The following is a 20,919-nucleotide window of genomic DNA, read 5'->3' as shown; positions in this document are numbered from 1 at the left end:
TAGGCTGGATTTCACTGCCTCCTCTTGACCAAATCTCTCCCCTGAGGTCACCAGTGCTCTTCCAAGTAATGGCCCCACTGGACCTATTTTGGCCTTTTCCATTACTAGGTTCCAAACTTCCTCTATTTTCAATTCATAAACCCGTCATATGGTTCAAAAATTAAAGCCATATAGATAGCTACATGGCAAACATCTCACTCTTCTGGCTCTCACCATTCTTGCTGTCCATCCCCTAATAACGAATCACCTACATGAGCTGTTTGGGTGTCTTCTTCCAGAACTTACCACCCCCCCTTCAATGCCCCCTCCCCCTTCCCACCCCACACCCAGCTCTCCGGGCATCCAGGAACTGCCCTCTCTGATCTTTTCGGCCCCCAAGAGTGCTCCCTCAGGCTTTTGTTTAGCTGACTTCTCACTGGATCTGCAAGGATGTTTCTTAAGGCTTTATTTTTTCTAGAGGAGCTTTAGGTTCCCAGCAAAACTGAGTGGAAGATACAGATTTCCCATAGACCTCCCCTCAACACACACACAACCAGTATCAACACTCCCTGTCACGGTGGTTACGATTTCTTACAATTGGTGAGCCTGCACTGACACTTTATTATCACCCAAAGTCCAGAGTTTACACCAGGCTTCATTCTTTACATTGTACCTTCTCTGGGTGTGGACTAATTTATAGTGATATGCATCCACCATTATTGCACCATATAGAGTAGTGTCACTGCCACAGAAATCCCCTCTGCTCACCTATTCATCAAGCCCTCCTCCCTAGTCCTCCTCAACCACTAGTGTATTGTCTCCCTGGTTTAGCCTTTTCCAGAATGTCACACAGTTGGAGTCCTGCAGTGTTTAAACTTTTCAGATTGCCTTCTCTCATTGAGTAATGTGTATTTAAGCTTCCTTCAGGTCTTTTCATGGCTTGATAGCTCTTTTCTTTTTAGCACTGAAAACATTCCGTTGTCTTGAGGCACCACAGTTTATTTACCCATTCACCTTTTGAAGGACTGTTGTTAAAGCCTACTGTTGGGAAGCCTGAGGAAAGGTATACTTTGGGGGCGTTTCTGGGTTGCTCTAAGTTGTTCTGGAGGACAATCTGGCAAAGTATATGAAACAAGACGTTCAAGTAGCTGTGCCCTTTGACCAAATTATTCCACTTGTGGACATTTTCCCTACACAAAGAATTCAAAAGAGAAAAAGCCAAAACAAAATGTTTGCCTAAGGCCAGAATTCTCAGGGGGAAAGGACAGGAGTGGGGCTGGGGGGCAGACCCCCTAGAGGGTAGAATCTGAATTGCCTCGAGATTGTTTTTACAGTCAACACCTACTTCTGTCCTTTTCCTGAGTTTCTGGTGTCTCACATGAAACTTTGCCTAGGCTCTCCTGATTAGGCATTCCACCCTATACTTCCATTTAAAATTGTTTACCTTTATAACTGAAGTGTTAAATATATTTTTAAGTGCTCAAATCAAAGATAAATTATCACAAAGTGAACATACTCCTATAACCACGCGGGTGAAGAAACCTAACATCACCAGCCCCGGAAGGCCTTCTCATACTGGGTCCCCATCCCTGCTTCCATCCTCCATGCCTGAGATCTCCGGTATCCTGACAGCTAACATACGTAAGCTGTTTTGCGCCTTATACAATTATTATCATACAGCCTGCATTATTTTATGCCTAACTTCCTTCAGAGCCCAGTTTTTTGTTTGCTTCGTCTGTTGTTAGGAATTACATTGCATTGATATATTACAATTTATTTATCCAGCTGATTTTTCATGGACACTTGGTGTTTCCAGTTCTTGGCTACTACCAATAATGCTGTTACAAACAATCCCATATGCCTCTTAGTGTACATGTGCACACATCCGTGTTGGGTGTATACCAAGAAGTCTATGTTCTAGAGTACGTCTGTGTTCAGCTTTTTTTTAATTTATTTTATTTTATTTTATTTATTTGACAGAGAGAGAGAGAGCACATGCTGGGGGTAATGTCAGGCAGAGGGAGAAGCAGGCTCCCCGCTGAGCAGGGAGCTGGATGTGGGGGCTCAACCCCAGGAACCCGGGGATCAAGACCTGAGACAAAGGCAGATGCTTCACTCACTGACTGCACCACTCAGGCACCCCTATGTTCAACTTTAAAAAAATAATGTCGAACAACTTTTCACAGTTGTGTCACTTTGCGCTTTCTCCAGCAGTGTGTGAGAGTACCTGTTGCCCCATATTTTTGCCAATTTGGTATTGTTAGTCGTTCAGTTTTAACCATTCTGGAGGGTATGTGGTGGTAGTTCGGGTGTTCTATTTGCATTTCCCTGATGCAAACGGAGGTGAAATTTCTCCCCCTAGTGGGTAAAATCTGAATTACTCGGGAGATTTTTTTTTCCCTCGGTATTCGGTATTTTCTCCACCTCTTTCCTCCCCCAAGAGTCTAAGAATAAGAAGTTGACCATCTTTCTTAAATTCATTGTCCACTGGAAATCACCTTTTATGGACTGTCCCCTTAAAAGTCTCTCTTTTTAAAAAAAGATTGTATTTGTTCATTCATGAGAGACACAGAGAGAGGCAGAGACACAGGCAGAGGGAGAAGCAGGCTCCGGGGAGCCCGATATGGGACTCGATCCCGAGACTCCAGGATCACGCCCTGGGCCGAAGGCAGATGCTCGACTGCTGAGCCACCCAGGCGCCCTTAAAAGTCTCTTGTTCATTTTTCTATCGTATTCTTAGATTAAGTTTTAGGAGTTCTTCATAGAGTCTGACCCAGATCCTTTGTTAGTTACACCTGTTGTGGCACGCATCTTTTCCACCTTTAACTCTCAAATCACCTTATTTTCACCTGTACAGGAGGCTCAATGCAAGTTCAATTTTGTTATACCCAGAAGTGACCAGTAGATGGCGCCCTAGCCCCGCATCTGAGCCTTCCACCGAAGGCCTGATTTTCAGCTAAACCTCCCAAGATATTTTATAAATCAGCAACGTTAAAGAGAAACCAAACTTTAAACCATTATGCAGCTCCATGGAATACAGATAGGACTTCTTTTTTTTAAAGACTTTTTAAAAAATGTATTCATAAGAGACACACAGAGAGGCAGAGACACAGGCAGAGGGAGAAACAGGCTCCATGCAGGGAGCCCGACATGGGACTCGGGGCTCCAGGATCATGCCCTGGGCCGAAGGCAGGCGGCAGGCGCTACACCGCTGAGCCGTCCAGGGATCCCAAGACTGGGCTTCTTAAAGGGAACAACACATTAATCCTTTTTTGCTCAAAATAAAAGAATAAAAAGTTCTTTACCACAAGGCAGAAAAGCAGGGGTGAGGCTGTCCTCAGGCAAGTAGGCACCAAACAGAATCTGGGAAATATCCTCAGAAACTGTTTCACTCTTTTTTGTAAAATGATGATGATGATTTTATCTATTTGTTTGTTTGTTTGAGAGAGAGAGAGAGAGAGAGAGAGAGAGAACACAGAGGGAGAGGGAGAAGCAGACTCCCCACTGAGCAGAGAGCCCAATGTGGGGCTGAATCCCAGGACCCTGAGATCATGACCTGAGCCAAAGGCACACGCTTAACCCACTGAGCCACCCAGGTGCCAGTTTCATTCTTCATAGAAGGCAGGTGCCCCCTAGCACAGGGTCTGAGAGGACAGCAGAACTAGGGTTGGAGAAGGGGTGAGATATTTCTCTACATCCCCTTCCTTATTCCTTTTTTTTTCATTAGTTACATTTTGTGATTGCTGAAAACTGACATGGTGTGAAACCAGCCCACCCACTGTGATGGAAACGGTGTTTGTAGAGTGAATATGCTTGAAATGTGATGAGTGGCCTGTCTTCTCTGCATCTCGGGATGCTCCCCTTGAGCTGCCCCACACATGGTCTTGGAGAGACGTTCCATCTTGCTTCTCTTCCCCAATCCCCTTCCCCTATGAATGAATAAGTGAGTGAATGAATGAATGAGTGAGTGAATGACAAGGTCCTAGCCTTCCTGAGCTTAGAAAGCTGAGCATCTAAATCCCACACTCAAAGGAAGATCCCAAGGAGGATGCAGAAGCCCTACAAGTAAGTAGAGACAGCTCCTCGGAGAGGGAGCTAGGAGGGAGCCCGATGAGACAGGCTGCCTTGTGATGGGCTGTGACCACGGACAAGGGGAAGCCACCTTTAGCTGAGGGAGAGACATCAACCAGGGACTGAGGCATATTTGGGATGTGGTGGAAGGGGACCTCTTTCCTCCAGCCTCCACAATGGTCATGGACGGGAGGGAACACAGGAGCATCAAGCCAGAGATACAACTCTGGGGTCATGCAACTCTGACTCATTTCCTGGGGTCACCAAGACAAAGTTTTCACTGCTATGTGTCACTACCTCTGCTGTCACCAAGACCTAGTGCAAAGACGGACACATTTAGAACATGCCCAATGAACTCTTCGGTGCTTTTCTTTCTCCCTGTGCAGAAGGGGGTCCAGGCTGAGTTAGCAGCCCTGAGGCTCTCTTCTGTCCACGTCCGTTCAGACCCAGCACTACCCGCCTGGCATTGCAGCCTCTGAGAAATAAACAAAAAGAGGCTCTAGTCTCTTTTGTTTTCTTCATTGCTCAGAAAGCAGGCTTTGCCCCATCATCTACAATGTGGAAGTTCCAACCGCCGCAAGATTTCACACCTTCAAGGACAAAGGGCATTGCGCCACTCAGACTCCCTGGTTCTGGGCTGCCAGGGTAGGTGTCTAGGGACTGGGCTCTGGGTAAGGCCCAGGGCCCAGGGGTCCAGTACCAGGAAAGCCCATGTCTGCGGGTAGAGGGGTGCCCAGGGCCAGGCTCTGCTGCCTCTAGGCCTTACTATAAACAGGGATGCTGAGGCTCGCTGCCCATCCCCTGCCACCCAGACCAATAGTGTCCAGGGCCAGGGCAGGGAGGCAATGCCAGAGGAGATCCACATTGGTGGAAATGTTATCCCCTAAAATTTGGGGTTTGGAGTCTCTCCCTTTTCTCTTGGCCCAGGTAGCACTTAGTTGTTTCCTGGGGCCAATCTGTACTGCTTGCAAGAGTAAACTGTTAAATTTTCAGGGATTTGGCAAACCAGTTGTTCAGCAGCCATTATTTAAAAAATGAAATTATAAAAACTGACAAGAAAATAAGTTCTAGGGGATCCCTGGGTGGCACAGCGGTTTAGCGCCTGCCTTTGGCCCAGGGCGTGATCCTGGAGTCCCGGGATGGAGTCCCGTGTCAGGCTCCCCGCATGGAGCCTGCTTCTGTTTCTCTATCATGAATAAATAAATAAAATCTTAAAAAAAAAAAAAAAAAAAAGAAAATAAGTTCTAACTTCTGAAAAGCAATGAATACTTAAAACTCATCATTTCCTAAATAATTGTGGTTGTAATTGCACAGGCTCTTGAGGCCATCTCCACCTACCGTGTCTGTGCGGAGGGGGTATTACAGGAGCGGCTAAGACTGTCCCGATTCTGCCTTCAGTGCTGTCACATTGACACCTTGAAACTGGTCACAGCAGGGATATTTACACCACAGAAACCAGTAAAGGCTACCGGTCAGGGCTTTCTGCCCCAAGTGCCGGTTACACATTGGCCAGCGCCCGGCACACCTGGCGACCAACACCCTTGACTCTCCCCGGGCACCGCAGGGAAGGGCCTGGCTCCCCACGGGCAGACGGAACCAGCTCAGGAGCTCAGCCCCACACGGTCCAGCTCCTGCCCCGCGTACTGAACTCTCCTCAGCTCTGTCACCTGTGTCATCCTGCTGGCACCCTCATTACCCTCAGGCACTCCTGAGCTCCTGAGGCCGTACAAGTTCCAATCAGAATTTCATCCATTAAACAGCCACTGAGAGGTACTGCGTGCCGGGCACTGTGCCAGGCACCAGGGATGGGAAGGGAATAGGCCCGGGCCTGGCCCTCCGGGGCTCATGGGCTACTTAGGGGAGAGCCACATAAGGAGTCATAAGTTGTAACGATGCCCCGAGGTAAGGACAGTGGTGGAGTGTGCGCGGTCCTGCAGGACTTTGGTGGTACACATGCCAAGCTATAAGCCTGGGCACCTTTCTAGCCACTTGGGTCTCCCTCACTCCTAATAAGGGACCCCATGGAGGGTCCCTTCCTTTCCCAGATGCCCTTCTGCCCCCCAGCAAAGTGTAGCTCACAGGAGTTAAGCCCAGAGCCAGACACCAGGCTCCAGGGTAGTGGGTGACAGTGGAAGGTCAGCCAGGTCCTCTTAATCCATCCACGCCTAAAAAAGTGTTTGCATCTAAAAAATTAATTATAAAATTTATCTTAATATCTATCATATACTCAGAAAAATGCTGGAGCTTCATGCAAATAAAGGTACAAGGAAATAATTCTCAAGACAAGGATGCGTGTGAACCTGAGGACTTTACTGTGACTATGACTAAGCAGGAGGCAGGGCTGGGCCCCAGGAGGCCCCGGGAGGCCCGGTGTGGTGGGGCAGCTGAGGGGACGCGACCTGCTGCCCAGCCTCACTCTCCTCAGGCTCTCGGCTCAGGGCCCCTGGCTGACCTTCCACTGTCACCCACCACCCTGGAGCCTGGTATCTGGCCCTGGGCTTAACTCCTGTGAGCTACACTTTGCTGGGGGACAGAAGGGCAGCCGGGAAAGGAAGGGACCCTCCATGGCGGCCGGGGCAGCTAGCCCCCAGCTGCTTCTAGCACTTTACCCTGGCCAGCCTCACCGATGCCTCTGGGTTCCTGCACTTCCCCACCTCCAGTCAGGGCCTTGGAGCTGAAGCCAGGTCTCTGAGCAGTAGAGGTCTAGTAGGGAGGTGAGCTTCGTCCTCCACCCACTCTGCAAGCCCCCTCCCTCTCTGGAGGAGGCTTCCTCTGTCTGGAAGGCCCCACCTGCAGCTGCTTAACCTCCAAATCCCACGCTGACCTTCTGACCCAGAAGTGGGGGCAAAGCTTGACCCCACCTGGCAGGCCTCACCCAGGCAGGAACCCGGAGGAAGGACTGACCCTTGGCAGGAGTGGCTGCTAGGATGGCTGTGAGGAGGGAAGCCAAGCACAGGTGTGCTGTTTACCTCCCTGGCTCCCAAACATAACTGGGCCCTCCCTGCCTGACAGGGTAAAGTCCCTTCCAATGAGCCCAGCCCTCAAGCCTCTGCAATTCAGGCCGTAACCTGCCCATCCAGCCTATCTCCCCCACCAGTCTCGACCCCAAACGCTCTCCTCTCATAGCAAACCATCCTCGGACTGCACCACACCCTCGAGGCCTCTCTGGCTTTGTAGGTGCTGTTCCCTCTGTCTTTAATGCCCTTCCTGTCATCTCCATAGAGCCAGCTCTTTCTCATTAGGCCCAGGTCAAAGGTCATCTCCCAACCTCTGTGCAGAGCTTCCTCTCATCCTCCCCTTCCTCTCCTCCCACCCCCCACCCAGGCACAGTGTGCTGGGAGTGCTTCTGTGCCCCCCCTTACAGCATAATAAAGAAAATACAAGCTCATGAGTCTGTGTCCTCACTAGACTCTCAACTCCTCAGTGATAGTGATTGTATCTTTATCTTCAAATTCTTAGAGCCTGGCACATAGTAGACACTCAAAAAAAAAAAAAAAAGGAACAAATGGCTAATCAAAATCAATATATGGACCCTGGATTTATTCCAGAGCTAAATTAGGAAGCAAGTCTCAATGTTACACAAGAATCCCCTTCCAGCTCATTTATTCAACACATACTTTTTGGAGTACCGTTGTGTGCAAAGCCCTGGACAAAGTACTAGAAACTCAAAAGCTGGAGTAGACACAGGAATTTAGAGTTTGGGGGTACAGAGAGGCAGAGAAGAGGACTAGTTGGAAGGAAATGTCTGACCTGACTGACTGGCTGGTGCAAGCAGGTGATTGCATTTAATCTTTTTTTTTGTTTTGTTTTAAGAGTTTATTTATTCAGGAGAGACACAAAGACAGGCAGAGACATAGACAGAGGGAGAAGCAGGCTTCCTGTGGGGGAGCCAATGTGGCACTTGATCCCAGGACCCCGGGATCACGACCTGAGGCTGAGGCAGACACTCAACCACTGAGCCACCCAGGCGTCCCGATTGCATTTATTCTTATGTTAGCCCTACAAGGTGGGCACCTTTATTATTATGCTCACTTTACAGATGAGGAGATTGAGGCTTTCACAAGTGGAGAGACTTGCAATGGCGTAACTAGTAAGTCATGGGGGCAGGATTTGAACCCAGGCTACCCTCAGACACTACATGCCCAAACAGAAAGATCTGGTATAAGCATTTTCTTTTCTTTCTCTTTCTTTCTTCTTTCTTTCTTTCTTTCTTTCTTTCTTTCTTTCTTTCTTTCTTTCTTTCTTTCTTTCTTTCTTTCTCTTTCTCTCTTTCTTTCTTTCTTCTTTCTTTTTTTATACAGATTTTATTTATTTGGTAGAGAAAGAGCAAGAGACCACAGGCAGGGGAAACAGTAGGGAGAGGGAGAAGCAGAGTCCCCACTGAGCAGGGAGCCCGATGTGGGGCTCAGTCCTAGGACCCAAGATCATGACCTGGGCCAAAGGCAGACACTTAACCAACTGAGCCACCCAGGCACCCCAAGTGTTTTATTTTCTTAATTAGTGATCCTCAAGATCGTCTGCATACCTCAAACACTTGGAGAGCTTTAAAGAGCACTGGTGCCCACCCTAGTGCCACCGAGAGATCCTGATGTAATTGATGGGGGGTGCAGCCTGGGCACCAGGGGTTCTCATGTGCAGCCAGGGCTGAGAATCCCTGTGAAATGAGGGAGCCTGGTGTCAAAAGTGTAAAGGGAGACCCACCTGTAGCCGAGATGCTCCTGGTTGTGGCAGCGTCCTGTTTGTCCAGACACAGAGCTTTCTTGTCCCCTTGGGAGGGGCCCAGACAGTGTAGGCAGGGCTGGCACTTCCTCCCTGGCATTCTCTCGATGTTTCACCAGTTCTGACCTTCTTGTAACATTGGAGTTGCCAGAGACAACTTACTGGGGAAATTCCACGGTTTCCATGTGGGGAGGTAAGGGGAGGGAGTGGGAGTGCATGGTTTTTCCAGGCCGCCAGCCACCCAGCTTTCAGTATGAAGGAGCCAAGATCTGTGGGTCATAGCGAAGACAGGTGATGTGAGGACTCTGGGTGGATGGCTTGTGGGCTGCAGGCCTGAAGGGATCAAAACAACCCCCCACTTGTCCCGGTAGGCAGGCCCTGTGGGAGCAGAGTGGGGAGAGGGCTACTGAGCCCACTGTCTGGCTACTGCCAGACTCAGCAGCCACTGGCCCCCCTGCACTCGTAGGTTCCCAGGGACTAGGAGGCTCCCCAGAGCCAGCAGAGCCAGGCTATGTGGCTGCAAGCAGAAAGGCTGGGTTTCCCCTTCTCAAGCCCAGGCAGTGACTCAGGGAACAAGTATTAAAAGCAGAGGGTGACCTCGGCATCCTTGCTCAATGGCAAGTGTGACCTTGCCCAGAACCCTCTTAGGAGCCCAGGGCCCAGTGGGATGGAGATGGGTAGTGAGGTGTAGGCATATGGAGCACAAAGGACACTGTCCTCATTTGCTGGGTGCCTTGAGTCCCTTGTTCCTCAAAGAGGTGTCATGAGCATAATTTCATTGGATCCGCACACAGCACTTGAGGTGTAGCTTTTCAGTGCAACAAGCTCGGGGCTTCCCAGATCACACAGTCCCCTGGGCAGTGCCGGGCTCCTACCCCGGGAGATGGGGAGAACGGACTTGGGCTACTTCCAGATCTCTCCCAATGCCAAACTTCCTGCCTCTCCAGTTCTAAGTCATGATTCCCGACTGCCTGACCTAGAGAAGCCATCACTTAGTGCCAGTTCTTCTCATCTTGGGGCTAGGATGTACCTGTGGTTTCACCCCACCATGACCCTACAGGAAATAGCTTTCTTTACAGGAAAACAACTGAATGAGGCACCAGAGCAGCCACAGTGCAAGGTGGGTTCCACCCCCAGCCTGTACTTATTCATAAGGGGAGAGATCCCAGGGACACCTGGGTGGCTCAGTGGTTGAGCGTCTGCCTTCAGCTCAGGGCTTGATCCTGGGGTCCTGGGATGGAGTCCCACATCGGGCTCCTCACAGGGAGCCTGCTTCTCCCTCTTCCTGTGTCTCTGCCTCTCTGTATGTCTCTCATGAATAAATAAAATATTTTAAAAAAAGAAAGGTGGGGAGAGATCCTGTTTCCTTTACCTTTGTATAAGCTCCCTCCCCACATTACCTAGCGCAGTACACTGCACAGGGCTGATGCTCCTCAAGTGTTTTCTGAATGACAAAACCCAGTAAGGAATCCTTTTGTGAAGACTCATGCCATGATTGACCTTTGGCATACTTAATCTCAGGCATCTTAAGTATTCATTTATTCAACAACAAATATGTGTGATGAGTGCCTGCTATCCACCAGGCACAAGCCAGCCGCTAGTGATCCAATGGTAAGAAAAAAAAAAAAAAAGCTCCTCATGGAGCTCCACTCCTGTGGGGGAAGAAGTTAATTAATTGCCCAAATCCATATAAAGTGACACTGCGATAAGGTTTCTAAAGAAAAGGGCCACAGGACTGTAAGTGTAGGGAAGAGGGCCTGCATAGGGTCAGAGAAGGCTTCCTTGAGGAAGAGGTTGGCACATGAATCCACCAACCAAAGCAGGGTTTGCTTAGCAAGCGGCCAGGCCCACGCTGGCTGTGCGTGATCCCCCGCACCGACCCGCACCGACCCGAAGGCCCCAGGGAAGCCCGAGGCTCCTGACTGCCCCATCCTTGCTCAATGCCGCCTCGAGCTTTTAGGTGTAAGTTTTCTGGTCAAGAGGAAAGAGGACTTTTGTTTTTTTATGCAAAGCAGCTTAAACTGGAACTGACCTCACCCTGGGCGTCTGAGGTGGTTTTCGGTGACCGTGGAGGAAATGAGCCAACTTTCCAGGAACCCCGAGGACACACCCTGATTGCCCAACATTGCAGGGCAGTGCAGGGCAGCGCAGGGCAGTGCAGCCCAGACGCCTCCGGGCCCCTTCCCCAGCCTTGGGAGCCTGAGGGGACGCCCTCCTCAGTGTCAGCTCCTCTAGAGCCAAAGACCCTCAGGGGATGATCCCAGCTGGAAACTTCCCCAGGGGCAGCGCAGGGTAAGGTCAGGGGCAGGCCTGGAGAAGTGACTCTCACACCAGCCAGTTGATACTCAGAGACCAAACTGTCAACAATCAGGAGGTGGCTGGTGACTGTTCCTCGCCCCCCTAACCCCCACCTCCCACCCCTTGCTTTGCCTCTGAGCTGCCCTCATGCCTTTTCAGGGCCCTTAGCTCGTGCTCATAATCCTACTGGCCCAGGGCAGGCGCTGCCTCCATCAGCTCGGCTTCTTTCTGGCTTTCTGCTCAGCTCGCTTTCTCTCTCCTGACTGGCTTCTCTCCATGTCTACTCCCTCGGTAACTTGGGGTGCAAGTGGCCCTGCGATGGCTTCTCAGTCTCGACTTTCCTCCCCAGGTTGTGTGCCTCTGATCATAACTCCTGCCTGTCTCCTCGCTGAAGCTCCAGAGAGGCTCTGACCAACTTAGTAATTAAACCTTTGCAAGCCGGGCCTCCTGGGGTCTTTGAGAAGGGGACTCTTAAGATCCAATCTCACCTCCTCTCATTCTCTCTCCTTCCTGCTGATCAAATTGGTTTTCCTTTTGGATGTACAGGTAGCTACTACATCCTCACAAACTCTTCCTGTCTCCACGATCAGAACGTAAATTCTGTGCTGCTTCTCACGCTTTGTCCCTCCAAAGAAACATCCTTTCTCTCTTAGCATGCTGTGTACATATGCACCCTGGCTTTTAAGCTATGGTCTCAGCTCTGGATTTTTAAAAAAATATATTTATTTGTTTATCTGGGAGGCAGGGAGGGGCAGAGAGAGAGGAAGAGAGAACCTCTGAGTGCAGAGCCCAATGCAGGGCTCAATCTCATGACCCTAGGATCATGACCTGAGCCAAAACCAAGAGTCGGAGGCCTAGCCAGTCATGCCACCCAGGCACCCCTCAACTATGGACTTTAAAGCCTGTTCATTGAAACTTCTTTGGTCTAGACCAGAGCTTCTCAAACTTTAGCCACGTATAATAACCTGAAGAGGCTGTGTGTTAAAACACAGACTCCTGGGCCTCCCCCTGCCCAGAGATTCAGATTCAGTCAGCCTGGGGCACGGTCCCAGGTGATGTTGATGTTGCCCGTGGAACCCATCTACCCTGGAAGTAGGAGGGGGCTCGCACCTGCAGCCCTCACCCCGAGGCAAGGAATACTCCTGGCTTACAAATTGCAGGGGAGGAGAGCAATGAGGAAATGATGCAGGAATGTAATATCACAGTGAAAAGATTTCTAAATATTAACCCACCCCACAGGCCTACTCCTGAGATAAATCCCCTTTTGCAAAGCAAGGCTCTGAGAAGTTAGGAAACTTGCCCCAGTCACCCAGCTCTCTCGACCGGCAGAGCCCAGAGTCCGGTGCTGACCCATCTGCTTGTTCCTGGCCCACTGTGTCAGCTGCAAGGCTGAATCAATGAATGATTCGATCGTCACTGGCAGGACCACTGTCATCTGTCCTGATATGGGTGGTCACTTCTGCAGAGAAATGAAGATGTTCACAAATGCACAAGCCTTTACCCGCATGCCTGATAAATCCACTGCTTCTCAGGTTAGGTGCCAGGCCAGTGGGATTCAGTAAGCAGCCAGTCTCCCGGGCTGGGAGAGGTGTCCCACCCCTGAGTCTTCCACGCCTGGCCTGACCCTCTCTCCTGGTAGCAAGAGTTCAACTCCTGGCTCAGGTTTGGGTAGAATTACCCACGAATTACCAAATGTTATATGGAGTGAAGCTTCGACACCATGCTCGGACTCTGGTGCCTGGACCACCATCATCAGCCTCACCGGGAACTTGTTAGAAACCCAAGTACTTGGGTGCCCCCCCACCCCGGATGTATCAAAGCAGAAATTTGGGGTTTAGGGCCCAGCAATCCATATTTTAACATGCCTTCCAGGAGATTCTGATGTATAGCTGGAAACCACTGTTCTACTGAGAGAATTCGGCAGGTTGATAGTGGGGGACTTGATTTAGTGACATGGGGGGTTCCGTGCTCTCTGGGCGAGCTCTGACATACACCAGTGGCAGGGGAGTTGGTGAAGCATATGCTAACCCAGCTGAGAAGTCAACTGTAACTTCCCCTGCTTCACGTGGTTACAGCCTTGCCCTGGAGAGGATTTACTGCCGGATAGCTTTGTTGCCATGGTAACTCTGGTCCTCGGCCTGGGCCTGTCCTCTGTGGGTGGTAATATTTGTGTCGCTTAGACACTAAGTAAACCCAGCGTCCAGACTCTGCTCCCAGGTCTCTGCACACCAGAGCGTAGGGAAGCCTATTTGTTGTCACTGAGAGGACTGAACTAGAAGCCCTGGTCCGAGTGACCTTGTTAGTGTGCTTCCTACCATCTTTAGCGACGTCTAATTTCTTGTTTTCAGAAAAAAAAAGCAAATTGAGTATAATATTTATGGTAGGGGATTACTTCATATGATGGGGAAAAAATATACCAACCTGTCTTAATTCTTGAGATGAGATGGCAAGTAAATGTGGAGCAGATTCCTTTTTTTTTTTTTTTTTTTTTGGAGGGAAAGCAATAATTCACATACCATAAAATTCACCCTTTTGAAGTGTGCAGTTTGGTGGGGGTGGCTTTTTAGATTTTTATTTATTTATTCATGAGAGACACAGAGAGAGAGGCAGAGACACAGGCAGAGGGAGAAGCAGGCTCCCCACAAAGAGCCTGATGCAGGACTCGATCCTGGATCCCAGGACCACGCCCTGAGCCAAAGGCAGATGCTCAACTGCTGAGCCACCTGGGCATCCCTAAAGATTTATTTATTTGACAGAGAGAGAGAAAGATAACAAGCACAGGGAATGGTGGGGAGAGGGAAAAGCAGGGTATCCATGGAGCAGGGAGCCCAATGAGGGGCTGGTGTTTGTTTTTTTTTTTTAAAGATGTGTATATATGTGGACAGAGAGAGAGAGAGAGAGAAGGGGCAGAGGGAGAGAGAGAATCTCAAGCAGACTCCCCACTGAACATGGAGCCTGATCCCATAACCCTGAGGTCATGACCTGAGCCAAAATCAAGAGTCAGATGCTTCACCAACTGAGCTACCCAGGTGCCCCAGTTTGGTGGTTTTTAATTTAAAAAGTGCCACAGAGGGGATCCCTGGGTGGCTCAGCGGTTTGGCGCCTGCTTTCGGCCCAGAGCATGATCCTGGAGTCTCGGGATCGAGTCCCACGTCGGGCTCCCGGCATGGAGCCTGCTTCTTCCTCCTCCTGTGTCTCTGCCTCTCTCTCTCTGTGTCTATCATAAATAAATAAATAAATAAATCTCTAAAAAACAAAACAAATAAGCAGCACTTTATTATATATGTATTATAAGTCATACCAAGGAAATGAAAAAAGTGGTTTTAGCATGTCTACAAGAGTTCTGAATTTTGGCGTTTTCCTTAATTTTATTCTAATTTTTATTTTAAAGCTAACTAAAAATGATGGCATCAAACACCACCAAAACCAAAACAAAAGCTTTAACTTCTAGAGAAAAATCACATAATTATCTGAGGCAACTTTCTAAGCATGGGGAAAAGACATTATAAGGGCCAGAAAAACTAATTTGATTTCTGTAACTCCCTTAGGTACATGCACTCTGCTTTACCTGCCTTCCTTATTTAAACCACATCATGTTTGAATGTGAGAATCTACGTGATATACATGTGTGACTATAACGATCACTAAAATACATTTGTCTTTAAGGATATATCTTTATATTATGTAAATATAAATATTTTCGTTATTATATGTGTTCTGGATGTGAGGTCATCTGTGTGGGCATATGTGTAGGGGTTCTTATCTCTAGCTAGGTCTCTATGTAGGAGAGAGTCAAAGTGATATGTATTTATCTATGGGTGTGTTTATGCTCTCACAAAGGTTTATAACCGGGGCAAAGTGCACCCAAGGTGGACCAGTCCCTAGAGGTAGGGATGTGTGAATTTCAAACAGTCAATGTTCCCACTCACGGGAGAATATAATTTTAAATACAGTAAGACCCTCCTACTTTACAGAGATAATCATTTAAAAAAAGAAAAGAAGGGTACACTTTTTTGAACTAATGCTGCACACATGAAACACCAGGCTCGGTACTTTATTGTTGCACTTGGTCTTCACAATTAACCCAAGTGGGTACAAATTAACCCAGTTTATAGATGAGGAATCTGAGCCTGGTCCAAAGCAGTATAGGTAGTAAGTGGCAGAGCAGTCTCATTTCAGAGCCTAGACTTTCACTTTCTACCAGAAAGTCTCAACTAAAATGTGAGACAATCTTCCCAAGGGGGGAAAAATGATGAATGAGTATTTTGTCAGATCTCAGGCCAGTTTTTAGTGATATGGAATGTGATTTTAACTTTATTCAGAAAGCGTCCTTCACATATTAGTTTCACATAAGAGAGAATTATAGATGTTTGCTTAAGGCTGAAAGCCATAAAGTTAAAAGGATTCTGGCCTTCAGTTTAATTGCAAACTGGAAAAATATGACCCGGAAGAGCACTCCTTCCCCTCTGGGCTCCAGGACACATTTCCTGGGTCTACTTCCCTAGTCGTTTCTCTCAGTCCTCATCCACGGACCAGGTCATCCTCCTCTGGCCCCATGCTTCGTGGTGACATCCCTCCCCATGTGGTCTTTATCTCACTTAGATGCCCTCTGCCCTCTGTGGGCTGCCTCACACACACCCCCTTGCAGTTCTCCAGAAGTAACCTACCTAGATAGCTCACGAGACTTTCAAACAACAATTCCGAAGTCTAGTTCAATTTCTTCCCTTATTTACCCACCCTGGATCATTCCACTGTTTTCCTCCTATGCTCTCCATCTTGGCACCAGCACCCACTCACTTACTCAGGTGAGAAACCAGGGTGTCATTTTGGGGATACTCCATCCACATTCAATGAGCCTGAAGGTCTTCTCATGAATGGCTCTCAAAGACACCTTTCTTTTTTCTCTTCCCTGTGCCATTGCCTCGGATGGTTGTGTCCCTCACTACCTGTGCCCTGGGCTGCCACTGGCAACAGCTGGTCTCTGGCTGCCAACCAGAAAGTCCCTGCCGGTGTGCGTGCCCTACACTATCTGCTGTGGCCAGCACTCCAGTGAGAAGACTCTCTCCTTCCACAACTTAAATCCCTTTTCTGGTTCCTCAGTGCCTGCAGGCTAATAGCATAAAAGGCCCTACACATTCCATCTATTACACTCCAGTATTAAATTCCCCATATATTAAACAACTTCAAGTTTCTAGAAGATAGGCTATTTAAGCCCTCTATGCTCTGGTAAATATGCACGTCTATCTCAATTGAATTGCTGACTTCCAATTATTGGGGTTTCAAACCAGACCGATCAGCCTCTCAGGGATCCACCTTCTTTGGGAAGCTTTCTTTCGTACCTTGTGCTTATGTCTATCCTTGCTTTGTCACTGTATTGCTCTGATTTGTTCATAGGCATGTCTGCCTTTCCTATGTCAGATTCTTGAGGCCAGCAAGATGCCTAGCATATAGTGAATGCTCAATCATTGTTCAATTTCTTAAATATTTCAATTATATGAAATTATTATTATATCTCAAATGAAAAAATTCGAACTCCACATCCAGGAAAATCTTCTCTAGATCAAACTCTATTGGGAAAGCCGTTCTACACAGGTTCCTTTGGAGTCATTTTTACAACCACGTATTTGTCAAGTACTCACTACAACAAACAAATGCAACAAGTGAATCTTGGATTGGATTCTGAACATAAAAATACAGCTATAAAGGACATTACAACTAGAGAAGTGGAAATTGATTGTATGTTAGATCACGTTATTGAATTAACGTAAATCCCTGGGGATCCCTGGTGGCTCAGCGGTTGGGGCTTCGGCCCAAGGCGTGATCCTAGAGTTCCGGGATCGAGTCCCACGTCAGGCTCCTTGCATGGAGCCTGCTTCTCTCGCCTGTGTCCCTGCCCCACCCCCCTCTCTGTGTCTCTCATGAATAAATAAAATCTTTTTAAAAAATAATGTAAATCTTTTTGGGAATGATAATAGTATTACCGTCAGCTAGAATGTCCTTTCCCTAGGCATAAAAAAACAAACTTTGAAGTCTGGACTTATATTTTAGGAGTTCATTTTATTTATTTTTGAGAGACAAAGAGCACATGCACATGAGGTGGGGTGCAGGGGTGAGAGGGAGAGGGAGAGAGAGAATCCTAAGCAGGCTCCATGCCTGACAAGGACTCAATCTCATGACCTAAATCAAAATCAAGAGTTGGAGGCTTAACCGACTGAGCCACCCAGGCACCCCTCAAAGAGTTCATTTTAAAAGAGCATAATAATATAGAGATATAGCAAATGTGGCAAAATGTTCAATTAAAAGTATGAGTACTCTTTCTATTAATTTTCCAACTTCTCTGCATATCTGAAAATTTTCAAAATAAAACATTTGGGCCAAATGCTAAGAACACAACCAAAAATGAAATCAATAAATCTTTTGAAATTTAAGCATCAATGTTGCTCTTGGGGTGTCCCACTCCCAAACCTTCCATTGCCATGTTCACCCCTTAAAGCCACTGCATTTCAATCAAGTTTGTGTTTTAAAGTTGTAAGCTACAGTTACCCCTCACAAAACACTCTACAGTTTACTCTCCTAGTTGACCAACCTTCACAAGACTGTTGATTTTTATTTGCCTAAATGGCACCATATTGCACTTTAAAAACCTAAGCAAATAAAATTATGCTTCCTAATTGGTACATGTAATACCTTGAGATCAACCATTGAAAGTTTTCAACTGGGAAAACTGGAAGTGATAAGGAACCACCAAGGTCGGTACAGTAATCCTGCTTTAGTCCTCTCAGATGATGAAAGTCTCTAGCAAGCGCTAGTTATTTTTTATTGCCAGGAAGGTGATAGGATAGTCTGTCTCTTAAATTTCTACTCTATTCAGATGGAAATTTTTAAGAGGCATTTATCGTTTTTATTTAAAATAGTTGATGAACTTAGGTATATACACAAGAGAACTGAAAATGTATGGGTCCACTAAAACTTGGACATGGTTGCTCACAGCAATAGTACTCATGTAACAGTCAAAAAGTGGAAACAGTCCAAAGTCCATCAACGGATGGGTAAACAATATGTGGTATATCCATACAGTGGAAAATCACTCATAGAAAGGAATAAAATACGAGGCACAACATGCATGAATCTTGTACGCTTATTAAAGGAGCCGAACACAAAGGTTGCATAATTTATGATTTCATTTATATGAAATGTCCAGAATGGGCAAATCCATAAAGAAAGACTAAACTTATCAGTGTTTGCCTGGGGCTGTGAGCAGCGGGGTCAGGAATGGGGGAATGACTGCCAAAGGGTACAGCATTCTCTTTGGGGTGGTGAAAATACTCTGGAGTCAGATGGTGGAGATGGTTGTTGCAAAGCTTTGTGTGAATATACTAAAAACCACTGAAGTGTGCACTTTACATTGATGAATACTATGGTATGTGAGTTATATCTCAATTTTTAAAAATATTTTATTTATTTATTTATTTATTTATTTATTTATTTGGGAGCGAGAGAGTACAAGCAGGGGAGAGGGGCAGAGGGAGAAGCAGGCTCCCCACTGAGCAGGGAGCCCAATGCACCTAATCCCAGGACCCTGGGATCATAACCTGAGCCCAAGGCACATGCCTAACCAACTGAGTCACCAAAGCATCCTAATTTTTTTTTTTTTATAAAGGTAATAGAAAGCAATTCCTACTTGGTCCCATTTTTAAGAATAGTCAAGGGCATGTTGGGTTTGGTTGCACCTTCAGTGTTCAAATCACCATTGGCCAGAGTGAAGATGGCCCCCCACTACAGAGCACAGGCAAAGGTCTCCAGTCCTGCCTCCCCAACCCTTGTAGGAGCATCTCTGTTAGCCTTGGGATCTGCAGGGCCAATTTTGGCATGCCTCACATTCCTACTTACCATGGTGATCCCCAACACTTCCTTCCAAGACCAAATGTCATGCAAGTCTCATCTCCCATATCTTCTTCACTTTCCTCATTGTGCTCACCATCTTTTATTCATCACCCCCCAAAATTTGGTTCTATTCATTCTCTTATCTTACTGGCCCAGGAAGTGCACAGCTAACAGCAAGGGCTCCATAAATTTCTGGTGAATGAGTCCACTTACAGGAAAAGTTGATATAGAAATTTGCACTGTGTATTATTTAAAAAATGTAGCTCCATGCTTCAAAATGTGTTTTTTCTCCCATAAAAGGACTTCCTCCTCCATTTAAATATGTATCTTTAAGAAATATTGCACAAATAGTATTTTATTATAGACAATTCAGTTTATAAATCTCTATACACTTTAAGGAAACCATTTGGGCATCATAAACATTAAAATTTCAATATGCAAAATTAAATTTACAACAAGAAAATAAACACAAAATTATTTTTGAACTATCTGGTCATTGCTATACTACCTTCATAATTCCTATCCCGAGTCCGAAAATGTAGTCAAGCCCTAAAAATGTAGCAGAAGCATTTCCGCACACTGGTATCCATAATCTAGTTTGTGCAGCAATGTTTCCACTAGATTCATAGAGTACTCTTTGAAAGAAAGAAGCAAGAACTGGTCATTTAGTGGCTCTTCGGACCTTCTGCAACTCTTCAATGGGCTTCCATTCTTGGTTGATTGTTATAAGCTTGGAAAAAAAGAAGGAAAACATGAAAGAGTTTTAGGATCTGCCCTTCATTCTCATGTCCCTTTTTGAGATTTGTCTACACTCCTCTTTGGAAAGAGCATCACCATAATATTTATAGCCAAGGAACCATCTCTCCCCATCTCTAAAAATATGCACAAAACAGTAACATGGGCTCTAAAAAGCCTTTGGGTTCCTAAGTGGTATAGGATCAGAAAGAAGGAGCCATGTATATTTGCCCACTTTCACGTAACAGGTGCTAGATTTCTAAGTTACCCTCGGCTTTATGTAATCTATAAGTTCAAAAAGTGTGTCTGCTCCTGGTGAGTGGATGCATTCTGCTCTAGCACAGGGGCTTGGCCCATAGTAGGCTCTTAACCAATCTCTTGTAATTGTAATTACTCAACAAAGGTACACATGATCCAAGTTATGCAATAAGAAAGAAGGGGCAGAGCTGTGTAAAGTCCCTGCCTTCCAAAAAACTCAAATTCAGAGATTCTCATTTATCCTTACAAGGTTTCTATTACCTCAAGATCTAAGAGAATGTAGGTAGGTTTTGTTTTGTTTTTTTTCTGTTTTTAAAAAATTTTTACATTTAACTCTAGTATCATTAACATAAAATGCCATCTTAGTTTCAGGTGTACAACTCTACACATAACTCAGTGCCCATGATTCATTAACCCTATACATTACTCAGTGCTCATGACAAGTGCCCTCCTTAATCCCCATCACCTATTTCCCCCATTGACCCACCCAGCTCTCTCTGGGAACCACCAGTTTGTTCTCTAGAGTTAAAAGTCTGTTTCTTGGTTTGCCTCTCCCCGCCCCTTCATCTTTGCTCATTTGTTTCCTAAATTCCACATATGAGTGAGATCATAAGGTATTTGTCTTGCTCTGGCTTAGAGATACAGATAGTTTTAAAGACTCTAAATATCCCTTACTAGGTCAAACTCTGCTATTTGAAAGCTGTTTAAAAAAAAAAAAAAGATTTCCTGACAGACCTAAGTAAATTCCAGCAGACTCAATGTTTTTACTTTCAAAATATTTAAAATGTTAAAAAAAAAAAAAAACTTTGCTATAGTCTTAAAAGAATGAGTGAAGGGCACCTGGGTGGCTAGGTCAGTTAGGTGTCTGCCTTCAGCTCAGGTCATGATCCTGGGGTCTTGGGATCAAGCCCGCATCCAACTCCTTGCTCAGCAGGGAGCCTGCTTCTCCCTCTCTTTCTGCCTGAAGCTTCACCT

At 46.7% G+C, this 20,919-nt stretch overlaps 1 non-coding gene across 1 annotated transcript; it reads right to left on the bottom strand.

The window, feature by feature from the left end:
- Positions 1-19,497: 19,497 nt before the first annotated feature.
- On the bottom strand, positions 19,498-19,583 carry MIR147 (microRNA mir-147). Its single transcript, NR_049463.1, has one exon. It is a non-coding gene; the product is annotated as a microRNA mir-147 (primary transcript).
- Positions 19,584-20,919: the final 1,336 nt, after the last annotated feature.

This window comes from Canis lupus, chromosome 30 (genome assembly GCF_011100685.1).
Source record: "Canis lupus familiaris isolate Mischka breed German Shepherd chromosome 30, alternate assembly UU_Cfam_GSD_1.0, whole genome shotgun sequence".
In the NCBI taxonomy this organism is placed as follows: Eukaryota; Metazoa; Chordata; class Mammalia; order Carnivora; family Canidae; genus Canis; species Canis lupus.
This window is presented reverse-complemented; position numbering and strand designations above follow the sequence as displayed.